Below are 19,391 nucleotides of genomic sequence, written 5' to 3'. Positions count from 1 at the left end.
AAGAGTTCTAGGCCATTTCTATTTTTAGAAGATTCCAGCATATTTAAAAATGAAGAATTATCAAAGTTATCAAAATGTAAATGTTTATATAAATAGGAGACACACACACACACATACCCCTAATTGCATTTGAGGTAAACAGCCAAAGTCTAAACATGAAGCCTTCCTAAGGTGGTCAGCCTTGGTACAATGTGTAGGCGCAACGGTCCTGAAGGGAACACGCAGGCCAACCTAAACCCTTAGGGCTTCTTTCTTGTAGAAATAAGCCAGAAAAATAAAAGTAAATTTTTTAAAAGACACATTAGCCAATGAAATAAACATATGGTGAACTGATTTTTGATAAAGATGCCAAGAACACACAATGGGGGAAGGACGGTCCCTTCAATAAATGAGAAAACTGGATATTCACATATAAAAGGATGAAAGTGTACCTTTATCTCACGCCTCATACAAGAACCAACTCAAAATGAAATAAGATGTAAAACATAAGACCTAAAACTATAAAATTACTGGAAGAAAACATATAAAAAAAGAACTCCATGACATGGTCTGGGCAGTGATTTTATGGATATGACCCCAAAAACACAGGCAACAAAAGCAAAAATAGACAAACGGGATTGTGTCAAACTAAAAAGCTTCTGTACAACAAAGGAAACAATTAACAGAGTGAAGAGATAAGCCCCAGACTAGGAGAAAATATTTGCAAATCATTCATAAGGGGCTAATATCCAAAATACACAAGGGAAATCAAACTATCCAATAACAAGAAAACAAATAACCTTATTTTAAAATGGGCAAATGACTTGAATAGACATTTATCAAAAGAAGACATACAGATGGCTAATAGATACATATTTTAAATGCTCAACATCTGTAACAATAAGAGAAGTGCAAATTAAAGCCACAATAAGCTATCACCTTACACATGTTAGATAGGCTATCGTCGAAAAGATGTAAGATAACAAGTGTTGGTGAGGTTTTTGAGAAAAGGCAATCTTTATACACTGTTGGTGGTATTATAAATTATTACAGCCATTTTGGAAGACAGACAGTATGGAGGTTCTTCAAAAAACTAAAAATAGAATTACCATATGATCCAGCAATCCCACTACTATGTATATACCCAAAGGAACTAAATTAGTATGTGGAATAGATATCTGCACTTCTACATTTATTGCAACATTATTCACACTAGCCGAGATGTGGAAGCAACCTAAGCATTCATCAATGAATGAATAGATTTTTAAAATGTGGTATATACACATACAATGGAATACGGTACTATTCAGCCTTTAAAAATAAATAAATAAATAAACAAAAAACAAAACCCAAGAAATTCTGTCATTTGTGACAACATGGATAAACATCGAGGACATTATGTTAAGTGAAATAAGCCAGGCACAGATACGGTATGATCTCACAGCATGTGGAATCTAAAACATTCAAACTTACAGAAATAGAGTGGAATGGTAGTTACCAGAGGCTGCTGGTTGAGTTCCTTCAAGCAAAGATTTCAAAACTCTGGTGATGTTGTTCATACTCAGAGTGACCTATCAATACGGGCATGCATGAGCATGACCTGAGTATTTTGCCAGACTTCCTTATTGGTCCAGACAATGGCTGGTCCAGAGCATGCGTGGACTGCTGTGGTGATGAGAGTTTTGAAGTACATATCAAGTCATTGGGCTTTAACTCTCAATGTTTCTTCAGATCCTTGTGGGTGGGGTGTGGGGAAGGCCAGCTACAAAGCAACCTAGAGTTCCAATAAGAATCTGAGCAGTTAGGATGTAATTCTCAGTGATGCCACATCAGGAGGGAGAGGGTTGTGGCTAGATTTTTAAAAAATAGAAGAATTGAAAATTTGGTAAGAGTTGGCGATGAATGAGAGATGACTGGATTCAGTTCAATTTCTAGGTAAGTAACATGTTAACATGTTTTGGAGATTTTTTTCATGTTCATTAGTTACCTACAATTAACAAAGAGATGCTATATAGCTCAAAGACAATGGCTATGATCAGAATCTGATAAACCACAATAGTGTGCTATAATTTTCTATGAAAAACAAAATTTTTCTCAATAGTTATCCTTTTATGATCAAAGACAATCCCAAAGAAAATTTTTCTTGACTATAAAATAGGGTCAATAACATTAGATTTGGCCTGATCTTTTACATAAATACAGCAAGAATGGTAATTTATACCATGGACCTTTTTTAGTTTGCTTTACTGAAATTTTTCATAAGGAATCTGAGATTAGACTTCTAAAAGCATGTCAAGGCTAGGAAGCCAGGCCAATAACTCAATACCAGACTTTACCTTCAGTACCTTTAGATTTGGATGAACTCCTCTCTTCTCAAGGTTTCCAAAATATTGTAAAGTTTCTGGGCCTGCCAGGATGTGACCTTCCTTACTCACCTATAAGGCTGGAAACTCTGTAAGCCAGATACCAGGGTGGGTTTTCCCAAGAGAGCTTTGTAGGCATTAGCTACATAAAATCAACCTTAGCTCCTAACAGTTGATTCTATGTTTCTATGACCATCATTCTCAAATATGACATGTCAGTCAAGTCAGTCAAAGCTTTGGTTTATATAACCAATGTTTCTAACTATGTCCTGTTAACAAAGGGGTCAGAGTCATTGAATCTATGCAGAAAAATTATGTTGCCATGAAAATAAAAATATAAGAATTTGCAGATTCTGGAAGAATCAAGCCAAGGAAAAGTATAATTGTTCCAGTTCTGTTTGCAAAAGTATAATCTACTAAATTGTTACACGTTACAAAGAATGTAGAAGAAGAGAGAAAGAGGTTCCTTATAATCAAGACATAGAACAGCATCCACAAGATTCCAAACAAAATCCATAATCATTTTTTATGAGTCCTGTGTAATTCATTCAAAGAACTATAATCCATTCAGTCATATATAATTAATTATTATTCTGTTCAATCCTGGGTTAGCAATATCATTAACCCATTGGCTTCTCCACTAGAGTTCTAGAAATCTTGACTCCGTACAGTGGTATGGTCTCAAAAATAATTAAGAAATGCTGTCAGCCTGGGCCTGATGGCTCATACCTATAATCCCAATACTTTGGGAGGCCAAGGAGGGAGGATTGCTTGAGCCCAAGAGTTCAAGACCAGCCTGGGCAACATAGTGAGACCCAGTCTGTACAAAAAGTTAGATAACTAGCCTAGCATGGTAGCACACACCTGTGGTCCCTGCTACTTGGGAGGCTGAAGTGGGAGGATTGCTTAAGCCCAGGATGTCAAGACTGCAGTGTGAGACGTGATTGCACCAGTGCACTCCAACCTGGGCAACACTGTGAGACTCTGTCTGAAAAAAAACCAAACAAACAAGAAATTCCATCAGAAGCTTGTGCCCTAGAAGCCTATGACCCAGAGTACCTGAAATAGTCCTTTCCATGAATCTCTGAGACAGTTCTTTTTTCCTAAAGATGACTGGGTACTTTACACATTTTCTCTTATTTCTCATATTTAACAAGACACTTTTCTTTTTTTTATTATTATTATACTTTAAGTTCTAGGGTACATGTGCATAAAGTACAGGTTTGTTGCATATGTATACATGTGCCATGTTGGTGTACTGCAAAATCTCACTTTTATTTGAAGCATAGAAAAGTGTCTTGCTATTTACATTAGGTAAATACATTAGGTATATCTCCTAATGTAAATAACAAGACACTTTTCTATGCTTCAAATAAAAGTGAGATTGTTGACAAGTGATATGGTTTGTCTGTGTCCCCACTCAAATCTCATCTTGAATTGTAACTCCTACAATTCCCACATGTCTTGGGAGAAATCTGGTGGGAGGTAATTGAATCATGGGGGCAAGTTTTTCCCATGCTGTTCTCATGATAGTGAATAAGTCTCACGAGATCTGATGGTTTTAAAAATGGGAGTTTCCCTGCACAAGCTCTCTCTGTCTCTGCCCACCACCATCCATGTAAGACATGACTTGCTCCTCCTTGCCTTTGGCCCTGATTGTGATGCCTCCCCAGCCATATGGAACTATAAGTTCATTAAACCTCTTCTCTTTCCCTGTCTCTGGGGTGTATGTCTTTATCAGCAGTGTGAAAACAGACTAATACAACAAGTAATTTCAACGTACTTTCCAGGTGAGAAAGGAGGAACCAAGATATAAACATGCAAAGTACTGAAACATTCCCTTGATAAGAATTGAGTCCTTGGCTTTATGTGAGATGAGCTCATTATCACTAGGTATATTACAGGTTTACTCTAATTTCTCTAATTTGATAGATTTGGAAATAAGGAAGTCTTTGTTCTTCCTTCAAAAAAAAATAATACTAAAAAATTCTGAACTTCTAAGATTCAATTTTGGGCCATTAATTTTAAAAATGTATCAAGCTGATGTTTTGTGATTACCCTTTTAAGATTCAAATCCAAGGCAATAAATGAATTTTTAAAATAACACAAGTGAAGGAGTAATAATCTTCAGAAAGCAGAGAGTGGTAGTCTATCATTCAGGGATCTTGGTTCAGTATTCATGTCAAATCTAACCACAAAGACATATTTTCTCAAGTATTTTCTAAAATAATTTGGTTCTTAAAAAATGTTATAGCCTATTTATGCCATATGTGCTTTTTCCTCCAACATCAGAATAGAGGCTGGCTGTATAGGAGGTTCCTGGTACTAAGAAGAAAGAAAAAAAATGAAAGGATTGTCTCAGCTATCAACGGGTTGAAAGAAGACTTTGTTTTAATAAAGTTGAAATTGTATCTTATAATAAGATTTTTTTTTCTTTTTACTGGTCAGTCACATGAAAGGTATCATGCTTTGTTTAGTATACTACATTTTCAAAACAATATTAACAAAGAAAACTTTTTTTTTTGAGACAGAGTCTCACTCTATCACCCAGACTGGAGTGCAGTGGCACAATCTCAGCTTACTGCAACCTCCGCCGTCTGGATTCAAGCAATTTTCGTGCCTCAGCCTCCCGAGTAGCTGGGATTACAGACATGCACCACCACACATGGCTAATTTTTTGTGATTTAAGTAGAGATGGGGTTTCACCATGTTGGCCAGGCTGGTCTCGAACTCCCGACCTCAGGTGATGTGCCCACCTCAACCTCCTAAAGTGCTGAGATTACAGGCATGAACCAGGTATACACCATGCCCAGCCAAGAAAACTTTAGAGAAGCATTCACCAAAGTGAATACTGGTGAACATAATGCTGCAAACCTTCCCCCAAAAAAGAAGATTTCCAGGGTCACATAGGATTAGAATACCCTGAATTCTCAATATTCTTCCTATAGTTTCACACTGCACTTAGCATATTAAAAGCTCTAGGAAGTCCTAAAAATATGGAAACTTTTTTCATTTTGCTTAGCACACTATTTTCCAATTTTTTTTTCGTTTTCTTTGTCATAACAACAATTGTCATTTCTGCTCAATCTGATTTTGAAGAACATCACTTTGGGAAGCACTAATCCAGAAAAGGACCAGAATGCTGACAATGTGTGTGTGTGTTACTGGTTACACAGACCAGCCCTCATACAACGTGGGAGGGGACTAGACAAGGGTGTGAATACCAGGGAGCGGGGATTGCAGGGAGTCCTCGTGGAGGCTGGCTACCACATCACATTTTGAATAACTCCAGCAAAAAAATTATTATCATCAACTCATACTAAAACTCTTCCCGCTTTATACTTTTGCCTAGATTCCATTCCAAAACTGAACTGTTACATTTGGCAAGTAATACAAAATATCTGTAATATAACAGATAAAACAATAACCTATTGTTACATAATAGGTTTGATAGTTTTCAGTATGGACGATAGAGTCAGGCAGTTAGAAAAATTCAGCATAGGGCCAGGCAAAGTGGCTCACACTTGTAATCCTAGCATTTTGGGAGGCCAAGGCAGGTGGATCACTTGAGATCAGGAGTTCAAGACCAGCCTGGCCAACATGGTGAAACCCCGTCTTTACTAAAAAGGCAAAAATTAGCTGGGTGTCATGGCACGTGCCTGCAATCCCAGCTACTTAGGAGGCTGAGGCAGGAGAATCGCTTGAACCCAGGAGGCAGAGGTTGCAGTGAACCGAGATCGTGCCATTGCATTCCAGCCTTGGGGACAAGAGAGAAACACCATCTCAAAAAATGAAAAAAAAAAAAAAAAGAAAAGAAAAAGGAAAAGAAGAAATCAGCATATTCTTTGTATTCTGTGGCTTTGTAAGGCAAAAACTACATATCCATACAAAAGACTCTTTGGGGGAGCATGATCAAACACTGAAATAGACGGCCTGAACATCCTGATATTTTTTTGGAGTGACTGATCAAAGAGAAGATACTGGTTTTCACTGAGCCCAACTTGGCAGGAATTGTTGGCCTCTGACCTTCTCATTCCTGTACTCTAGCCACAATGTCTCCTTTTATAAACTGAGTCCCAGCATCATGCATGATCAGTCTTGCCCCATGCTGGGAGTGGAAGAGGAGGTCTGAAGACAATGTGCCCAGGGTCAAGCTCTATGCTTGGTGCTGGTGTCCGGTTTCTTGTTTCCTATTGGCCTAGGCCTTCAGCTCTGTCTTTCAACTGTCCTGGAATTCTGGTGCCAGGGTCTGACCTCACTGATGTGGACTCGCTGCCTTGACCCACAAAACCTCCATTCCATGCTGACTCCCAGCCCTGCTCCACACTCTCTGAACTAGCTGGCCTTCCGTGACCTGACCTCTGTCCTGCCTCATTTTTTTGTTTGTTTGTTTTCTTTTTCCACGTATACATATACATATATTTTTTTCTGTAAAATGTCCCAGTTCTTCCAGAACTTATAAACATGATTTATACCGAGGGGTAGATGGGAAAGTGGACAGCGGCAGGGCAGACTGACCAGGGATGGGGAAATCCTCTCACTGCCCCCTTGGAGCAGGCCCAGGCCCTTTGGAGGATGGGGACTCCAATACATTCCTCCCTGAGGTTGTCCGGCTGCCTCTACCCCTCGTTCTCAGAATCCTGTGTGCCACTCAATTCCGGAATCCCTTCCAGGACCAACCCCAGGCCCACTGGACATGCTGCCCCGGTACTCAGAATCCAGAAGCGCCAGTCGGTTCCAGAATCCCTTTCTCAGCTGCTGGGGTGGTTGGGTCCCTCCTTTCTGCTGTCCACCTGACCCCAGAGGAGAGGAGGGGAGCCCAGGTCTACCCTCTGTGGCAGGAAGAGGGTGGAGGTAGAATCTGAAGGAGGATAGGGTATGGAAGGGTCAGGAGGGCTCAGCCGATGGTGAAGCCAAAGCCACACCATAACTTGTTCTTGCGGTGATTCAGGAAGGCCCCGAGGGCCGGTATCAGAGGCAGGGGTGGGAGCTTCTCCAGCGTGGCACCCAGGATCCAGTTGCTTTCCACAGACCCTTTGAAGAGGAGGTTGATCTTCGGCAGGTCCAGCTTTTACCCAAAGGAGACATTGGTGTCCTGCAGCCTTGTACTGGCCTCAAACTCCACATCCACCTACAGCTGGTCACTGGGTTTGTGGTATTATGTCCAACCCAACATTACCGTTGCCAACCAGTTGTTCGATGTGTATTTCCCCGTTAGAGACTTGACAGTGCCCTCCTCCCCAGGCCATCGGTGGTAGACCCGCTCTCTGCCCAGGGCCAGGTAAGGCGTTATGCTCTGTAGGTAGTGGGTTATGAGGATTCCTGAACCCATCAGGACGTCTGGGTTCCCCAGGGTGGCGTCCACTATGAAGTCAGAGCCCTGGTACTCCCCATCCACCTGCCAGTTCACAAACTTCGACTGCTAGGTCTGGATGGCCATATTGGACCTGAGGCTGGGGCCCAGCTGGTGAATGACCTGAGCATTGAGGCCGCCACTGTTGTCCATGTCACCCACCAGTACAGGGCATGCCTCTGTGGGACTCAGCTGCTTTGTCCCCATATACGTAACACCAAAGTGGTAGTTGGACTCCCTGATTGTGCTGAGGGTTACTGTGTGGTTCACCTGAAAATGCTTACTCAACCCTTTGTTCACTGTGAACTTGACACCTTCCATCTACAGCTCCTTGAACTTCCGGTGGCACTCCTCCAATGTGCAGGGCTTGGGCAGGCAGCCGCAGGCCCCATCCTCGGCACCCCCTGAGGCACTGGCGGTTGCAGTCCCGGGTGTCCGTTCCGAACCTCCACCCACACTGGTCCTGGCGCCCAGGCCGCCTCCCAGCAGCTGCAACCTGAAGCCCAGATGCTAGGACGGAGGTGGCGGCAGCCCCACGAGGGCCGGCAGAGGTGGTGGCGGCTGCCCTGCAGGCAGCGAGCTGGCTACCAACATGTTCCCCATGGTCACCTACGAGGGGAGAGGTCAGAGGGCGAAGGTCGGGGCCTGCGCGCCCCAGACTCAGCCCCAGCAAACTCCCGCTCGGCTCAGGGCCCGGGTTCTCACTGGCGGCAGCGCCTGCTCCCGGCCTGTCCTGCCTCATTTAGGTACCTGCTGTGGTTACTTCCTTCTGGGCTGGCTGACTTGGCCCTAGATTCGCACATTCCGGCCTGACACAGTCTGTCTTAATATGACGTGTCCATTGCTTTCCTTAGCCTCTTTTCTGGTGCAAAATTGAATACCATCACATACATTTCCTTATATAAAAGATTGAAACATCGTTATTGTCTATGTCTCCTGTCTGTATACTTTTTAAATATTTTCAATTTTTTTTTATTTCTATCAGAAATAAAATCTTAGGCAAAATAAACATTTTATACCTTTTTTTATTATTTTATTCATTCATCCATTCACTTAATGATTCAAGCTTACATACCTTCCACATACCTGGGATATTTCCCCAACTAAAGTTTCCATCCCTCTTCACACCTGTCACGCCTCTCCATTGACAGTGGAGTCTATTTCCTTTCTCTTTGAATCAGGGCTGGCCTATGGTTGCTCTGACCCACAGAATGTGGGAAAAGAGGCACCCTGCTAATTGCCGGCCTGGGCTTAAGAAACCTGGCAGCTTCCAGTTTGCTCTCCATGGCCATGAGCCACTGTATCAAAAAAATGCAGTATGCTGTTGGAGAAAAGGCAGCAACTAAGGCAGCAGCTATGTGAGTCAGATATATCTAGCCCCAGTCAAGGCGTCCCAGCCAACACCATGTGGAACAGAGACCAGCATGCCCTACCCAGTCCTGCCCACGTGGCAGCATCCCACTAACAAGGATCTGGGTTTTCTTGTTTTCAACCACTAAGTCTTGGGGTAGTTTGTAATGGAGCAATAAGTAGCATACATTAAAAACATGAAACTTTGAAACAAGCAAATATGAAACTTGTAAATTAACACAAAAAAATACATCCGGGGAATAAGAGTCAACTTCTGGGTCTACCGTCTACTCTCAGGACTGAATCATGTTTAATTGGATCCAAAGAAAGTTATTGGTTTTAAAAAAGCAGAGGACTCAGCATCCAGCTTACAGGAAATTAATAAGAAAGTGATTAGTGAAAATTGGAAACAGGTAGGCAGAGAATAATGATTCCAGAAATTAGAGTAACCCAATGGTTTTCAATCCTGCCAATAAACCAGAATCATCTGAGGCCTTTTTGAAAGTGCAGATTTCTGGGTCCCATGCTTTAAGATCCTGACTTAAATAATCTGGGGTGGGATCCAGAATAGCATTCTGAAATACTGCTGGGGTTTAGAAGGGACTGTGAAGAATAAAAATAAGCCCGCAGCTGAAAGGGCAATGGTTAGTAAATAATGTATTATGTATTTCAAATAGGAAAAAGAGGATTTTAAGGTCTCATGACAAAGAAATGATAAATACTTGAAGTGATGGATGTGCTAATTACCTTGATTTGATCATTCTGGCACTGGTTTCCAGTTTCTTGTTTCCTGTTGGCCTGGGGCCCCAGCTTTTTGTCTTTCAACCGTCCTGGATTTCTGGTGCCGGGATCTGACCTCACTGATGTGGACTTCCTGCCTTGACTCACAAAACCTCCATTCCACATGGACTCCCTGCTCTGCACTCTCAGAACTGGCCTTCCTGGACCTGACCTCTGTCTCGCCTTACTTAGGTACCTACTGTGGATACTTCCTTCCGGGAAGTATATATTTATGACGTACATCGGATTGTACACCATAAATACACACAATTATTATTTGTCAATTAAAAATCAAACTTTTTTAAAATAAAAAAATGGGTTTGTTAATTTGTTGTTGTTGTTTAGAGACAGGATATCTGTTGCCCAGGCTGAAATGCAGTGGTGCAATCGTAGCTCACTGTTACCTCAAACTCCAGGGCTCAAGTGATCCTCCTGCTGCAGCCTCCAGAATACCTGGGACTACAAGTGTGCACTTGCGCAGCTAATATTTTATTTTTAGAGAGAGGGGGTCTCCTTACGTTGACCTCCCAAAGTGCTGGCATTACTGCTGTGAGCCACCATGCCTGGCCCCTAAAAATGTGTTTCAAACTTCCAAATATACGGCTTGTTGCTTGTTTGTTTGATTTTCTATCTACATTGCATTGTTATCTGAGAATGCAATCTGCAATCGGGCTAGGGTTAGAAATTCGGGCTAGGGCTTTATCTGTAATTTCTGTTGCATAACAAAAAATAAATATTTTATAATATAAAAAGCTTATATAAGGTAATGAGAAAAATATGCTTTTCTTAACATGAGAAAAGGATAGGAACTAGTAGTTATGGCCTCAAACTAGCCTAGAAACATTTAAAAAATCCAAATTAAAAACCATACACTGTTTTATCGACAAAATTAGCTAATGTTTATAAAATTCTAACACAGGAACATTGTGTTAGAATAGCCAAAATACCAAAGAATAAGAATTCACCAATAGTGAGAATAGAATTAGCAGTTAGTACCATATTTCAGAAAAGCAATTGGGCCCTATATATCAAAGAATGTTCAAAATGTGTATGCCCTTTGACTCAGTAGTTTCATTTTCAACACTTATTCTCTCAAAATAATAGATACCAACAAGAGATACATATATAATACCTTTATTGGGGTAGAAATGGAATGCTAAAGTTATAAAAAGGAGGAAGAAGTATATACTTCCCAAAAGGCTAATATCATAAATGAGAGTGATGTCAATTCTATCCGTGCCAACCTAGAAAAGAGTGATACAATGTGTTGCATAACACTTGGAATGGGAAGTAAAGAAATCAATTTTTTAGAATGAGTTTAAAATAAACTCATCATGTGGTGCCTTATATAGGACACACTGTAGGTCATTTTAATCAATAACCTGAATGGTTTTACAGCAAATCTGATCCTCACACTGTCTAAAAATTAAACTAAATAATGAGTAGGAGAGGACTAAGTTAATGTCACATAAATATATAGCTTTATTGTAATTAATGTAATATAAAGATCTTACAATTCAACACAAAGTAAACGAATAACATATTCCCTAAGACAATCTGGACTAAATGTCATTTTCCTCTGCTTAGCTGTTGAAAGTAGTGAAATAATCGATAATTCAAGGTTATTTTCCAACTAGAAAATTTTTGGAGCAGTTATCATCCATTTTGTCACTCAGCTGTAGAAAAAGTCCAGCAATGTTCCTGCGGAGCCGTGGATTCTGAACAGGGTAATTTCCTGATGCACCTGCCAGAATGAATTAGCTACCTATTGCACAGCCAGGCACCCGCACGCCATGATCTGTTGCATGGAGCTATTTAAATTCTGGTGAATGTGAAGGAAGCCAAATTATTTCCCCCAAGATATTGAGGGTTGTTAAGTTAAACACACTGAATGAACTTAGGGAAATGCTCTGCCCCAGCCTCTGTTTGCCCAATGGCAGGACATCAACCTTTCCTGACTGGAGACAGCACTGGCTCATTGGCCCAGAGCAGGTACCAGCAGGTACCAGAGGAATCTGGGAACAGATTTTACTATCTTCCCACATTTCCCCACTATTATTTTATTTATTTATTTATTTATTATTTATTTATTTGAGACAGAGTCTCACTCTGTCACCCAGGCTGGAGTGCAGCGGCACAATCTCGGCTCACTGCAACCTCTGCCTACCTGGTTCAAGCAATTCTCCTGCCTCAGCCGCCTGAGTAGCTAGGACTACAGGTGTGTGCCACCACACCCAGCTAATTTTTTGTATTTTTAGTAGAGATGGGGTTTCACTATGTTGGCCAGGCTGGTCTCAAACTCCTGAGCTCAGGTGGTCCACCCGGCTCAGCCTCCCAAAGTGCTGGGATTACAGGCATGATCCACTGCCGCCCAGCCCCTACCCTTTAAAAGACTAGAACTGAGCCAAGCACAGTGGCTCATACCTGTAATCCCAGCCATTTAGGAGGCTGAGGCTGGGAGATCCCTTGAGGCCATGAGTTGGAGAACCGCCTGGGCAACACAGAAATACCCTGTCTACAAAAATTTAAAAAGTAACCAGATGTGGTGGTGCACACCCGTAGTCCTAGTTACTCAGGAGACAGAGGTGGAAGGATTGCTTGGGCCTGGGAGATGGAAACGTCAGTGAGCCATGATTGCCACCGCACTCTAGCCTAGGTAATATAATGAGGCCCTCTCTCTGACACAAACACAAAAAAAAAAGAAAAAGAAAAAGAAAAAGAAAAGGCTAGGCTGGGTATGCTGGCTCACGCCTGTAATCCCAGCACTTTGGGAGGCCAAGGTGGATGGATCATGAGGTCAAGAGATCGACACCATGCTAGCCAACATGGTGAAACTCCATCTCTACTAAAATTACAAAAATTAGCTGGGCAAGGTGGCGTGCACCTGTAGTCCCAGCTACTTGGGAGGCTGAGGCAGAAGAATCACTTGAATGCGGGAGGCAGAGGTTGCAGTGAGCCGAGATCGCACCACTGCACTCCAGCTTGACAAGAGAACAAGACTCCATCTCAAAGAAAAAAAAAAAAAAAGAAAGGCTAGAACTGCTCTCTCCTTTGTTTTGTCACTATGTGGGATTTATGGCTCTTTGTTAAAATACCATTTAAGCAAAGCCTGTAAGCCACTGCCTTGAGAGAGAACTACTGTTGAACTGAGGCCTCTCCCCACTGTTGAATACAGCACGGGTTAACAAACTTGTGCTTGTTTTTCTCTTGTTAACCTTCCTTTGTTTTCAGGAGAGTGTTTCAACTAAAAACCTAAGAAGAGAAAGAAAAGAAATTATGTTTTCTCACCTACAAATACCAAGGGAGGGCAGTAATTGACACTTGAGCCATTCTTTCTGGCAGAAGCTAAATAGTAGGAGCAATTGCTTATAGAGACATTAATACATACTAAACTTTATCATAGCCAGGTGTGGTGGCACACAGCTATAATCCCAGCTATTTGGGAACCTGAGGTGAGAGAATCGCTGGAGCCCAGGAGTTCAAGGCTAGCCTGGGCACTATTTCGCGGTCCCCATCTCAAAAAAATAAAACGAATTAAATAAATAAAACCCTATCATAAGCATATAAAGACATACTTGTGACTTACTTTGGCAAACAGGTTTGGATTCCAGTTACCAAAAGTGGCCTCCCGTTAAAGAAGCGTAAGTTAAAGAATAGGTTAGATAAAACATATATTTATGTTTTATAACCCTAGAGACTGATGTTTGACCTCACCACATTTTCTTGGCTCCCTTGAATTTTGAAAGGGCATCAAAAAAAGGATATTGAAAGGCTTTAAGATTTAGGGGTCTCTACTAAGCCCTGTAAAAGTTAAAGTAAGGATTGTCCAATGAGTGACCAGGTTCAACCTGGTTAGCAGGGTGTAGTGTTATGATATGTATGATATATACGCATGCATACATATAAATACACACATACCTATGTATACAGACACAGATATATATACACACACACGTACATATACACATGTGTATATACATTGGTTTTTCATCCCCAGCTCATAACTCCCACAACCCTTGTACACAGTCTTTTGTTATCATGTTCGGTATGTTAGGTCTCAGGAAACAGAATCTCTCTGACCTTCTCTTGCTCCAGCCTTTCTGAATGTGGGTCTCAAGACCAGCCCCAGAGAGGGTCCCACCCTGTAACTGGGAGAAGAAATGCCGACTCAAGAAGCTTCCATAAAAACCCAAGAGAACTGGGTTGGGGAGCTTCCCAATGGCTGAACACAGGGAGAGTGGTGCACCCAGGGAGGACAGGGAAGCTCAGCGCCCTTCTCCTACACCTCACCCTACACATCTCTTCACTTGGATTTTCTGTAGTATCCTTTATAATAAACCAGTAAACCTCAGTGTTTCCCTGAGTTCTGTGTGCTGCTCCAGCAAATTAATAGAACTCAAAGAGGGGATCATGGGAGCCCCAACTTGACATAGTTGGTCAGAAGTTCCAGAGGCCCAGATTTGTGACTGGTGGGAAAGAGGGGGCAGTCTTGTGGGACGGAGCTCTCAACCTGTGGGATCTGATGTTGTCTCTAGGTAGACGGGTCCAAACTGAATTAGAAGACAACCAACTGGTATCTGCTGCCTGGTGTGTGGGGAAAACTCCTACGCATTTGGTCACAGAAGTCTTCTGTGTTGATTGTGATGGTGGTGAAAGAGCAGAGGAAAAACATGATTTGGGAGAGTTTTTCCAAAACACAGGGCAATGGCATTTTTCCTTTTTTCAGTGGGAGGGACTACCCTCAAACTCAATTTCACACTGGTGACCCCCAACATTTTCAAGTTCTGGACCACTGTCACCTGTGCTCACATTGCTTAGTGTTAAGGCACATTTGTCCCTTAGCCACACAAGATATTCTTACACTTACTGCTTAAAACAAGAGAGCAACAGAGGTTATTGTCCCTCTGCTGGTAAACAGTCCAGTGTGTCCAGGCACATCCCAGCCCAAGCCAGACTCTCTACAAATTCTGGAAACTGAAAGACCATATGGACAGACTGAGAGACACCCGTTAACCTGCTCAAAAGTGGTGCATCCTTGGGTCTGGCCCAAGCCCATTGTGGGATAAGGCCTTACAAGCCTGGCCCACATCTGAATTTAGTCTATAAAATCAAAAGTGGATTAGATGTCAGGGAATGTTCTAACAGTCATTGTTCTTGCCCCATTAACTGGTCATTAAACACAAAACACAAAACAACCCTCTGCTCCATAGCTATTGGCTGGGGGCAGATAAATCTTCATAGTCTCTAATACATTCTCCTATAGATTGCTATTAATTCATGTCTTTCGTTAGTCAATCTCCCCATCTCCCTTTTTGGGGAATGGGAGTTGATTATTTTGTAGCTCTCGTAGTTGCTATTTATAAAACTTTGGTCAGTTGCATTGTCTTAAATACTTGCTTGATTTGGATCCATCTCTTTTATCAATTTATTTATACTGATTTTTAAATGGGCATAAAATTCAAAAGGTACAAAACAATGTAATATAAAACTTTCTTTCTTATTCTATTCTCCCAAATAAGTACTCTGTTCTGATCTCCAGAGGTAGCCATCATTACGAGACTTCTCATGTAATCTTCCTAAGATGTTCTTTGCATATAAGTTGATTTTTTAAACAAACAAAAATAGCGTAGCATAGACATATTTCTGCATCTTGATTCCTTTTATTCAACAATATATTTTGGCAATTATTTCTTATTAGTACAAACTTGCTTCATTCATTTTTAAAGTTGCATAACATTTCATTCCATGATTTTACTATTACTTATTTCATCACTCCACATTGGTGGATGTTTAGTTTGTTTCCTTTACAATTATAAATCAAGCTAACATTAACATCTTCATATATTTGTTTTTGCCTCCACTAGTGAGAGAGTATGCATGTATTTCATTTTAATGGCTAATTTTAATAGCTGTTGCCAGATTGTCCCCTGGAGAGGGCTGTAGTAATTTCCTGTCCCATTTCCTGTTTCTCTACACAATTACCAACAAAGTGTATTATCCAACACTTTGATAATCATTTTAATCTGTGTGAATCTGACTGGTAAAACATATTTTATCTTTATAGTTCTAATGAAAAATTAACTCCTTCTTTCCTATTTTGTGCCTTTTATATAATTTCTCTCTGTGTTGTATTAGCTACTACCTCCAGAAAAAAGTCGAATAATTACAGTAAGCATGGATATTCTTGTCTTGTCCCTAACTTTAAAATGAAGAAGTTTGATATTTCCCATTAAGTAGCTCTTGGATTGAGCTACAGATATTTTGCCAGTCTCAGAGACTGTTTCCAGGGAACACAGTCTAAGACACGAGCCTGTGAACCACTATGTGATTGGTATTTTCCATTTATTCCTCCAGGCCTCCACTCTCCCTCCTGATTTTCTGCCTCCGGAGGCTGACTTGTGTGAATTACATGAACTGCTGTTCCTCCCTCCCTTGGATCCTTTGTGGTGGCACTCTTTTGACTAAAACCAACAGAAATCCAACGGGAACCGAAGTTATGTGCCCGGCTGGCTTTCTGTTGGGTTTAGTGTGTGACATTTGACTTTCTGTTGGGTTTAGTCAAAAGAGTGCCACCACAAAGGATTCAAGGGAGGGAGGAAAATAAGGCTGGGTAGTGTTGAAGTCAAAATAAAAATATGCAAACAAATCTCTGAAATTCAACATTTATTTCAGGAAGAAGGAATTGCAATTCAGAGCATACATGCAGACCAGGTGTTCTTCAGAATATCTGAAGAACAGGGAAGGTCAGAAGTTTTATAAAAAGGAGAAATGTTACATATTGACCACTGAGAAAGTTCATTGGCACTAGTAAGGTTCTGGAGAGCTGGGAAACTCTGATTTGTGAGCAACACCAATGTGCAAAATTAGTCTTAGAGTTGCACATGTTATCTCAGCAACTATAGATGAAACTGGTTTCAGGTTACAATAGGTAGTTTCAGCAGCTGGACTTGCAGAGAATTACATTATTGGAGTAATATTGTGTGTCTTGAGTGCTTTCCCCACAAGCTTCTCCACCCTGTTTTTGTTTGGTACTACAACAGTGACTCGATTCATATAATCATATAACCATAATATGTTCATTTTTCAATGCACATGGCAGGTCAATAGCCAGACACTGAGATGCATCAGAGAAAGAGATTCAATCACAAGGCTGGTGAACGAGGAGACAGGAGGAAATCTCAAATCCGTCTCCCTATGGAGTTTGGGGCTAGGGTTTTTTTGTTTTTTGTTTTTTGTTTTTGAGACAGAGTCTCATTCTGTCACCCAGCCTCTAGTGCAGTGGCACGACCTTGGCTCACTGCAACCTCTGTCTGTCGGGTTCAAGTGATTCTCCTGCCTCAGCCTCCCAAGTAACTGGAATTACAGGCATGTGCCACCATGCCAAACTAATTTTTTTGTAGTTTTAGTAGAGACAGGGTTTCACCACGTTTGCCAGGCTTGTCTTGAACTCCTGATCCCAAATGATCCACCCACCTCAGCCTCCCACAGTGCTGGGATTACAGGTGTGAGCCACTGTGCCTGGCTTGGGGCTAAGGTTTTTAAAGGTTTTAGAGTGGGACAAAGTATGGAGATCACTGATTGGTTGAAGAGTGCAGTATGGAGTCACAGGACAGAGAGGTGAAGAAACTGTATTCTCATCCGGATTTCATTTCTCTGGTTGGTGTCAGCTATTTTGCTGGAATTCAGGATTTGAAAAACATCTTAAATAATCCTTACACAAAAGTCTTATGATTCTAACATCAGAAATCCTATCTATAGGAAGAACAGGCATGCAAATGGTCAACATCTAATGCTATGTGACTTTTGGTTACAAGGAAATGGGCCAAAGTGCAGCCCAATTAATGCTTAATCTTAACTATATTTCTGTACAGAATTCTTGTTAACCTGATGAAGATGGCTTTAGTCAACTTTCACAATAGTTGCTCCGCTGGTCCAGGTTGAATGTGTTATTTCATTGTTTGTAGGTCAATACTGCTCTCCAACTGGCCTGTTCAACATGACTATCCTTCCATATACTGGTAGTATCTTTCTTCTTCTGTCCCTTCAAACCTAGAGATGGTGGAAACTCTGTTGCTACTATCATTTGTGGTTCTCTTGCACCAGCCATACCTTTTTAACTAGTCTTTCTTGTAAATAAATCCCCCTCAAATCACTCAGGGTCTAATTATGCCATCTCTTTCTTTTTGAGACCAGAACTAATTAATGTACACTCATTAGGTACAAGTGAAACCACTTTTGTAAAGGTTATGACAGTAAGAGAAGTCTAGCATGGCCAACTCTATCTTGCTTTCAGCTTCACAGGCTAGCTGCCCTCACTCATTCCTGGGCATAGGCCAAGCTAACCATGGGAAGAATTCAGTTTATAGTTTAACTTTGAAGCAAGGATAATTATAGTCCCTCCCTTAAACTAACCTCCCTCCTTGCTCAAGGACCAAAGCTGCCTTTGTTAAACAAATGAAAGATCATAAGATTAGGATAATGGAAGGGGCCTGAATTCTGCTAAAATGTAAGCATAGTTCCTATAATTCCTTACTGTTCAAGAGTCATGTGGTCAGAGGTCACAAGATTTGTGAATTCCCCAATTGCTCCTATAGATAATATCACTATCGTAGAACTTAAGATTGGTGTTTTGAGATGTTTTGCAGACTTTTGCATTCTGTCAACTGATTGACTCTACCTAGACCCAGGACTTATGACTCAATCAGAATTGTGGCCCCTACCTAGAGGCAGACTCATTGTACAAGAACTGTTTTCCACACCCTTATGATTTTATCTCCAACCAATCAGCAGCACTCATTCCCTAGACCCTTGATCACCAAATTATCCATAAAATCTCTAGTTCTCAGGGAGACTAATTTGAGTAATAATTCCAGTACTTCTGCTTGGCTAGCTCTCATTAATTAATTAAGTTCTTTCTCTACTTCAATACCACAGTCTCAGTGAATCGTTTTTGTCTATGCAGAGAGCAGGAAGAACCCATTGGGTGATTGCATAGAAAGCAAGATGAATTCTCCCATTGCTTCCTGTCTATACTGAATAAGTTTTAGCCAGGACAAAGGAAGAGGATTAAGGAAATACTAATGGTGATATCTACTGATACTAGCCAGGCATTGTCAAATAAAAACTAAATCTGCACTTAGATAAGGAAAAATTCTATTTTAAAAGATTATTTCAAGAAGTAGAGCTGAGAGGAAAGAAGGGATTTTGCAATACAAGGACGGAGACTACTGCAACAGGGAGAAGTCTTCAACAAGATCTGCAAATTCAAGAGTTAGGCAAAATGGTAGGCCAAGCATGGTGGCTCATGCCTGTAGTCCCAGCACTTTGGGAGGCCAAGATGGGAGGATTGCTTGAGGAGTTCAAGACCAACCTGGGCAATATAGTGAGATCCTATCTACACACACAAAAAAATAATAATTACCTGGGTGTGGTGGTACATGCTGTAGTCCCAGCTAACTGAGCTAACTGTGGGGCTGAGTTGGGGAGGATTGCTTGAGCCTGGGAGGTCAAGTGCAGTAAGGTATGATTGTACCACTGAACTCCAGCCTGGGGGACAGAGTCAGACC

General features: G+C 41.3%; 1 pseudogene; it reads right to left on the bottom strand.

Annotated features, from left to right (window-relative positions):
* Positions 1-6,137: 6,137 nt before the first annotated feature.
* On the bottom strand, positions 6,138-8,692 carry LOC101018200 (annotated as a pseudogene).
* Positions 8,693-19,391: the final 10,699 nt, after the last annotated feature.

This window comes from Papio anubis, chromosome 5 (assembly GCF_008728515.1).
Source record: "Papio anubis isolate 15944 chromosome 5, Panubis1.0, whole genome shotgun sequence".
Taxonomy (NCBI): Eukaryota; Metazoa; Chordata; class Mammalia; order Primates; family Cercopithecidae; genus Papio; species Papio anubis.
Note: the sequence above shows the minus strand (reverse complement) of the source record. Positions and strands in the feature narration are given on the sequence as shown.